This window comes from Hordeum vulgare, chromosome 7H, assembly GCF_904849725.1.
Source record: "Hordeum vulgare subsp. vulgare chromosome 7H, MorexV3_pseudomolecules_assembly, whole genome shotgun sequence".
Taxonomy (NCBI): domain Eukaryota; kingdom Viridiplantae; phylum Streptophyta; class Magnoliopsida; order Poales; family Poaceae; genus Hordeum; species Hordeum vulgare.
The window spans coordinates 323,759,496-323,767,481 of record NC_058524.1 but is presented as its reverse complement, the minus strand read 5'-3'; the positions used below and the strand labels follow the sequence as shown (position 1 = coordinate 323,767,481).

Sequence of the window (7,986 nt, the reverse complement as noted above, 5' to 3'; positions counted from 1 at the left end):
CTACACAACTTTATTCTTGTAGATGTTGTTCGGCCTCCAAGTGTAGAGTTTTGTAGGGCAGCAACAAATTTCCCTCAAATGGATGACCTAAGGTTTATCAATTGGTGGGAGGTGTGGGATGAAGATGGTCTCTCTCAAACAGCCGTGCAATCAAATATATGAAATCTCTTGTGTCCCCAACACACCCAATACAATAGTAAATTGTATAGGTGCACTAGTTTGGCACAAAGATTGTGATACAAGTGTAGTACGGGTAATAGTTATAGTTTTTTTAATCTAAAAATATAAAATAAACAGGGTAACAAGTACTAAACAATGATCAAAACATTATACCAATGCTTGTAAACAAGTCCTAGGGTTCATACTTTCAGTAACGCAATCTCTCAATAGTGCTAATATAATTGAATCATATAACCATCCCTCAACGTGCAATAAAGAATCACCCCAAAGTTCCTATCTAGACGATAACATAAGATGGAATTATTGTAGGTACAAAACCACCTAAAAGTTATCCTTTCGGATGAATCTATTAAGGAATCCCTATAAGTGCACAAACAACCCTAGAGTTCGTACTATAGTAACACCTATGATACGCATCAACCAACTCTAATGTCACCTAGATACTCCAATTTCACCACGAGTATTTGTGAGTTGATTATTCAACATTCATCAAACAATTTTAGATTCATCATGTTCAGTCGAACACAAAGAATTTTAAAAAGTACCCCAATATTTCTATCAGAGAAAGTAGAACGAGAACGTGTATCAACCCATATGCATAGATCACCCCAAATACCACCACGGGAAGTCGCAAGTTGATTACCATAACATATATCAAGTTAATCAATAGAACACCCAATTTTTACCATGGGTATCCACATGCAAGACATATATCAAGTGTTCTCAAATCCAATCCAACATAACAAAATCTCAAAGGGAAATCCTCAATTCATCACATTAAGATAGCAAGGGAAGAACCCCATATGATCTGTTGGGGATATAACCACGAGGTAAAACCTGCCCATTGGGCCGGGTCGTAACGTGGTGGCTTAAAGACTACACTCAAGGTTGGTGCTCTTGGAACAGAGTTATAAGACGACTTAGAGAGTTAGTTGGCAGGTGGCCCAAGGCATGAAGATGGCGACTCATAGCCCAGGAGGCGGAGAGTCGACCGGAGTTTCCTTACTTGGTAGGCAAGGCGACTTAGAGACATATCGGGTCACGAATCTTAGCACGACCCGGACACTTGTAAGACCCTGGGTCTCGGCCTGTATATAAGGTGATCCTTGAGGTCAATAGAGTTGAGTTACAATCCATCGATAGCTAGGTCAAGAGAATCCGCTCACTTGTAATCGATACCATCATCAATATACACAAAGCAGAACATAGGCTTTTACCTCCATCGGAGGGGCCGAACCTGGGTAAACTCGTATCTCATTCCCGATCAACCCCTTTGAGTCGCCATGTAGTTTCCTTGTCGTCTTCACTAAGTCCTTTGACGAGGATATCTGTCGTGACAAAACCAAGATAGTTGGCGCCCACCATGGGGCCCTCACACAGTGGAGGTGAGTTCTCAAAGGGAGCCCTTCCAGGGTTCGGGAGCTATGTGGTTGGTATAATGACCAAGAACCGTCGTGGAAAGCGCTACATCAATGACTCGAGTTGGGGTCCCTAGGCCGATTCAATTGAGTATGGTTACCGGGTCGTCCTCGGCAAGATCGTCTTCATCGTTAAAGTCTGCTCCCCAGTACCCAAGCCAGACACCTGCACTGACATCGTCGAGCCAACTCGGTACGCACGACCCGGTCAGCGCCAAGCCGGTCAGCATCACGTCTTCGTTGGCTTCAAGCAAGGGATTGTCCTCTTGGATGAGCCGACAGCTGGCGCGGATACTCCTGTTAAGTCCGATGGCGAGTCGTCCATGGGGGACAAGGGATCAATCTGCCCCGTCTATGATGGGAGACTTGGGGCTTTCCGTGAGATAGAAATCTCCGAAGAGTCTCGAGAGTCGCCTCGCCAGGTCACCATCTACATGGCAGGAGCCGTGGCAGCTCAGGAGCTACCAAGAACAGCCGCCGCAAACGGAGCCAGCGGGTGAGGCAAGACGACGGCTCAAGTCATGATGGATCTAATGGGGGAGATGGCAACAGTCATGGCAACCCCAGTTACAGCGGAAAATCTGGAGGAGATCAAAGAGGAGCTGACAAAGATTCGTGAGGAGATGGCTAAAGTACAGTGGGAGATTGACGTCAAGAACGCCCGAATGACAGAACTGTAGACTAGGATCAATTATTAGTGGGAGCGCTTGAAGGCCGAGGCTTGGCAGTTGGAACGTCGTCGAAACACCTGTGACATGATGCAACACAGGAGACATCAGACTCAGCTTCTAGTTGATCTTGACCCGACTCCATTATTGACCAACCCACACACACCGGTGGCGGAGGGGGACCCCCCTGACAGAAAGACCAACATATTGAGCTGGCTTAGCCTCCATCGGCACGATCACTTACTCAGCGGTTCCAAACACCGCAGGGCCACTTCTCTAACCCCGTTGATAATATGTTAGCTACCATGCATAACCTGGAGGCGCTCCCCATCCATGGGAACACCCTGGTCGAGGTCGAGGCTAGGAATGCCATTGAGATACTGAAGACCACAGTGGTACAACAGGGGCATCTTTCTTACAGTCGTGATCGGGTGCACTCACTACAAGAAATAAGGTCAATTATGACTCCCTATATTGGTCATTGATTCGTCATTGTTGTCGTTTATTGACCTTTTTTGACCAAATTTACAACGTCAACAGTTGGCCGTCAAGAATGAACAAACATGACATTTCTAAAATTTTGGTCGCAGGTCTCTATCGACCAAAATTTTGGTTTTGTCATTACTCATTTCTGTGAGCCACGTAGGATCTGACGTGGCATTGCTAGTGACCAAATGGAATCATCATAAGTTTCAGATCCCTGTCCACCAATCTAGCTACATGGGCCTGGCCCAATACCTATTTTACTATTGACACTGTCTGATTTGTGTGGATTAAAGCATTTTTTGCTAGAAGCACGCATATCTCAAGATAGGCCCAATAAAAGATTGCAAATAAAATGTATATTTCATTTTAGTAGCATATCACATCAAATACAATACATCATCCACCGACTCCATGCATTAAGGTTCAACGCCTAACAAGGGCACATCAAAATAATTTTACATGTACATAAGAGAATACTTCTGCAAGTGCAAGTGCACAGATAAAGGACCCAACAAATGCACAATCGCACATAAAGAGAGTTCCACCAAGATTGGATGAGAACCATAAGTTTCTTCTCATCCTCTTCCTCTGCACAATATCCTCTTGCCATTGCCGCCTACAAGAAGAAAATGATGGTAAGGCTTTCAGACCAAGGAAACTAGTAAAATTGCACGCACGATAACCAATGATAAAACAGTAGAAAATTATTTCTCATTAATCTAGTTATGACATATGAGGTCATAAAAAGTATCATATATATATACATATATAAGGTCTATTAATAACCTGAATATTGTGGTTCCTCTTTTTACTTCTTTTTTTCTTTCTCATGTTGTTCCAAGCACGCCCACTACCAACCGATTGTGCGAAAGGATGGGACTTTGTACATGATAATTATTTCAAACTGGAGCTCCACTGTTTTTTTGTTTGAAACTACATGATAGTGATCCTACTCTATAGTGAAAGTTACTGGGAAGTTGGGAGATTGTTCCCTGCTTGTCAAGGTCATGATGGTGATGAGTCATTCACACCTCTGCATTCTCTTAGATTATGAGTTTTTTTTTAGTTTAAGGTAGTGAAACTAGAAAATCCTGAAGTGTTATATGTGCGTGTGTGTTAGTCGCCTCTACCTGTTTGTTGGCAGACTTCTAAGAACTGATATTCTGTTTTCAGGTGTCTGTTTAAGTGGATGTTAGCTAATATATGAGGGGTATAGAATAACAGAATAATTAATACTACAATTGAACTATTATACACAGTCAAAAAATATCAGACAAAAAGTAAACCCAACGTCAGAAATTGGTACTTGCCAAACAACCCAAAAGTCGTTCTCCTTTCATTTCTGCTAGAGGCCCACTGACCTAAGTCAATCTAAAATATTCATTAATCTAGCCGAACATACGTATTATGTAGGAACACACTATTATCCATAAAAACAGCTAGCAAAGCATCCGCTACTTATTCTGTTACAAATTACGGTAGTGTGCCGTACTAACACGCACAAAGTTGGACGGCTAGCTATTCACACCCATGGTGCTCCTCTGGTTCATTTTAATTGGAAGTGTCAGAGCACTGAACATACACAAGCATGATAGCTCTGCATTAAAAGCATAGAATCTAGTTTATATATACCAGCATTTCCCAAGCCAAGGGAGTTCTTCTAACAGGTGAGCCAGTCTATATATACAAGCATAGAATCGTAAGATAGATCGTTCAGTGTGATCATAGTGACTAATCATAAGATAGATCCTTGATAGTCCAGCAATCAGTAATCTCTAAAGATCTGAAACCAGGTTCCATGATAATTATTTAACAACTATGGTCATCCCAGCTATCGTGTAATTGTAAGATCTATATTTGTACAGGCGATGATAAAAAAATCTTTGGGTCAAAACTATGGTCGTCCCGTCGATTGTGCGAGACGATGGGTCTGTGTACATGATAATTATTTCAAACTGGAGCTCCAGTGTTTTTCTGTTTGAAACTACATGATAGTGATCCTACTCTATAGTGAAAGTTACTGGGAAGTTGGGAGATTGTTCCCTGCTTGTCAAGGTCATGATGGTGATGAGTCGTCAACACCTCTGCGTTCTCTTTGATTATGATTTTTTTTCAGTTTAAGGTAGTGAAACTAGAAAATCTTGAAGTGTTATATGTGCATGTGTGTTGGTAGCCTCTACCCGTTTGTTGGCAGACTTCTAAGAACTAATATTCTGTTTTCAGGTGTCTGTTTAAGTGGATGTTAGCTAATATATGAGGGGTATAGAATAATAGAATAATTAATACTACCATTGAACTATTATACATAGTCAAAAAATATCAGACAAAAAGTAAACCCAACGTCAGAAATTGGTACTTGCAAAACATCCCAAAAGTCGTTGTCCTTTCATTTCTGCTAGAGGCCCAGCGAACTAAGTCAATCTAAAATATTCATTAATGTAGCCAAACATACCTATTATGTAGGAACACACTATTATCCATAAAAACAGCTAACAAAGCATCTGCTACTTATTCTGTTATAAATTACGGCAGTGTGCCGTACTAACACGCACAAAGGTGTTCAATACAGTTATGATACTATTATACTATTGTCTCGTTAAAAATAGTTTCAACGTTTGTACTTGGATACTATCTGTCCAGTAATTTATTCTAATTTCTAGATACCTATAAACGTAGTCTAACAAGTCTTGTACACGCACCAGGATTATTATACCTAATGATAATATACACAAACTCCGTTACTACCTTCCTATTTTAACACTTCTACTCACCATACATACCCAGTTACCTAATGCAAATATGTACGTATTGCAAGTATATACTTAGCACGTTCATGTGATAATAGTTGGGGGTATTATACCTACTGGTATTTGTTGGTAATATACTTAATAAAAAGCCTTATATCGATCAAACAATCCAAGTACTTGTAATTGTTGTGCAAGTAGAGAACTGTAGATGTACGAAGCACATGAATATTTAATTATTTGTTTGGCAGAAACTTAGCCATTGGATTTCTCTTCCAACATTAATTTAGCAACTATTCAGTGCAGAAATTGTTGAAGATGTTGCATAGACTAATCTTACCGTTCCAGGAGAATATATCTCCCAAGTTGGGAACCCATTGTCCAGTGTCTTCGTAACCGCGGCTTCAATTCTCTTTGCAGCACTTTCTACACCAAGGCCATATTTCAGTAGCATCGCCGCACTAAGAATTGTAGCTAATGGGTTTGCCTTGTCCTGTGCTCAGCAAATTGAAGAAAGGAGACGAATTTTAGACGGATTTAGACAACAAAAGGCAACGTAGTACTCCCTCCGTCAACTCATTTTTGGACGGAGGGAGTATTATCTAAATGATTGTTCTGAATTTAGGAGCTATGTCAATCTGGCCAGCAATGTCAGGAGCAGAGCCATGAATGGGTTCAAAAAGACCCGGTCCCTGTACAGAAAAATAAGATCCTTAAGTGCTATACTTCCAGCAATTTCAGCGTAAAATAAGTGTGTCCGAAACTACAAAAATGTGAGGCCAACGAGAGAAGTAATTACACAGGGAACATACGACCAAATCAGCACATTATTGTAAGTATATAACCAGAAATAAGTACAAGTCCCTTCAGCCAAATTTTGCAGCTATGATTTCCTTTGGTAGTATATAACCAGAAATTACACCAGGACTGCTTGCAGTGAGAAAAGAAAGGATAACTGAAATTCAGTAAAGAAGTTTGGTGCAGAAAGAGCACTACTCGATGGATGAAAAATATAAATAGATCTGATCATGTAGACTCCTTATGCATGGCCCTTCATGTCATCTTTTTCGACGCACTGATACATTACCCTTTTTTCAGTAAAGAAGTTTGGTACACCACTGACCATTAGCTGTTACTGATGATACAACGCGGCATGCAGAAGCTGGTGGCCAGCTCCATGCCATCGGCGCCCTTGTACACTTGATTCATCAGCACCACATGTACGTCACCACAGCTCGCCGCCGACCGAAGATGGATCCGTGGCCGCTGACCGAAGATGGATCCGTGGCCGCTGACCGAAGATGGATCCATGGCCGCCGACCGAAGATGGATCCGGCTGGGCACGCCCCTACTATCCGCCTCCTCGAGAAGGACAGGGCTGCCGGCTGGGTGCCCCCTACTATCCGCCTCCTCGAGCAGGACATGGCTGCCTGTTGGGCGCGCCCCTACTATCCGCCTCCTCGAGCAGGACATGGCCCGCGCCCTCCTGCTACCGTCGCCGTCCCATCTGTGCCATGCAGTAGAAAAAGGAACAAAACGAGGAGATGGTGAGGTGAGGTGGGGAGGGAGAATTTGTGCAAGGAATGAGTGGAACTACTAACCTGGGATAGCCTCGTGCCGGATCCGCAGGCTGCTGGACTCGCCGTCGCCGGAGATGAGGCGGCGGCTGAAACCCTAGCTAGCCACGGGGAACAATGGAGGGTGGGAGCGCGGATTCTGGACGAAGGGGAAGGAGGGGTGGAGCTCGGGGAGCTCGGGGGAGTGCTTCCCATTGTCGGAGCTCACCGGAATAGGCCGACGTGGGTGGTGGCGGCGGCGAGGGAGAGGGGATCGTGGAGAGAGAGGAGCCAGGTTACGAGACAGAGAGGAGGGGGATGACGCTGGAGTTAGGTGGGCTCTCTCTCTCGTGGGCTCATATTTTTTTCTCCTTTTCTCTATAGATGGATGGAAGGATGTGGGGGTGGAGAGCTAGATGGATAGATGGATAGATATGTGCCACGTCATCGATCCATGGAAGAAATGTTTCCACCAATAGGAATCAATCTCATGCAATTGTGTTCTTCTTCTTTTTTTCTAATTTTTCTACCCTCTTGATCTACGAAGGAGGGCAAGTACTAACTGCATCCACATCGGTGAAGGATCCGGTGGCCTCTGGTCTCGTCTCCATCGAAGAAGCACTGAGGTGAAGACCACCGAAACCCTAGCCACAATGTTTCCATGAATGAGAAGTAACCTATTGTGTGGCTGTTTCCACCCTCAAGTGAAGACGACGGTGCCGTTCATGAAGGGGGTCACACTCCGGAGCCATGTGGCGGGCGTCTAAAGCTATTTTTGCCATTTAAAGAGTTTTCTGCCGAATCAGAAGGAAATCAGATGGAATCGGAAGGAAATCGGTCAAACAATTTTGCACAAGGGTGCATCTTGGAATGGCAAACGATGTTGCTAAAGGGAGTTTTCATTTTCTTTGGATGTAAAATTAATTTTCCATTT

At 43.3% G+C, this 7,986-nt stretch overlaps 1 long non-coding RNA gene across 1 annotated transcript; it reads right to left on the bottom strand.

Annotated features, from left to right (window-relative positions):
* Positions 1 to 3,168: 3,168 nt before the first annotated feature.
* On the bottom strand, positions 3,169 to 7,305 carry LOC123411077. Its single transcript, XR_006613167.1, has 4 exons — positions 7,098 to 7,305; positions 6,620 to 7,003; positions 5,837 to 6,188; positions 3,169 to 3,368 (listed from the first exon to the last, which is right to left on the bottom strand). It is a non-coding gene; the product is annotated as an uncharacterized LOC123411077 (long non-coding RNA).
* Between the last annotated feature and the right edge of the window lie 681 nt (positions 7,306 to 7,986).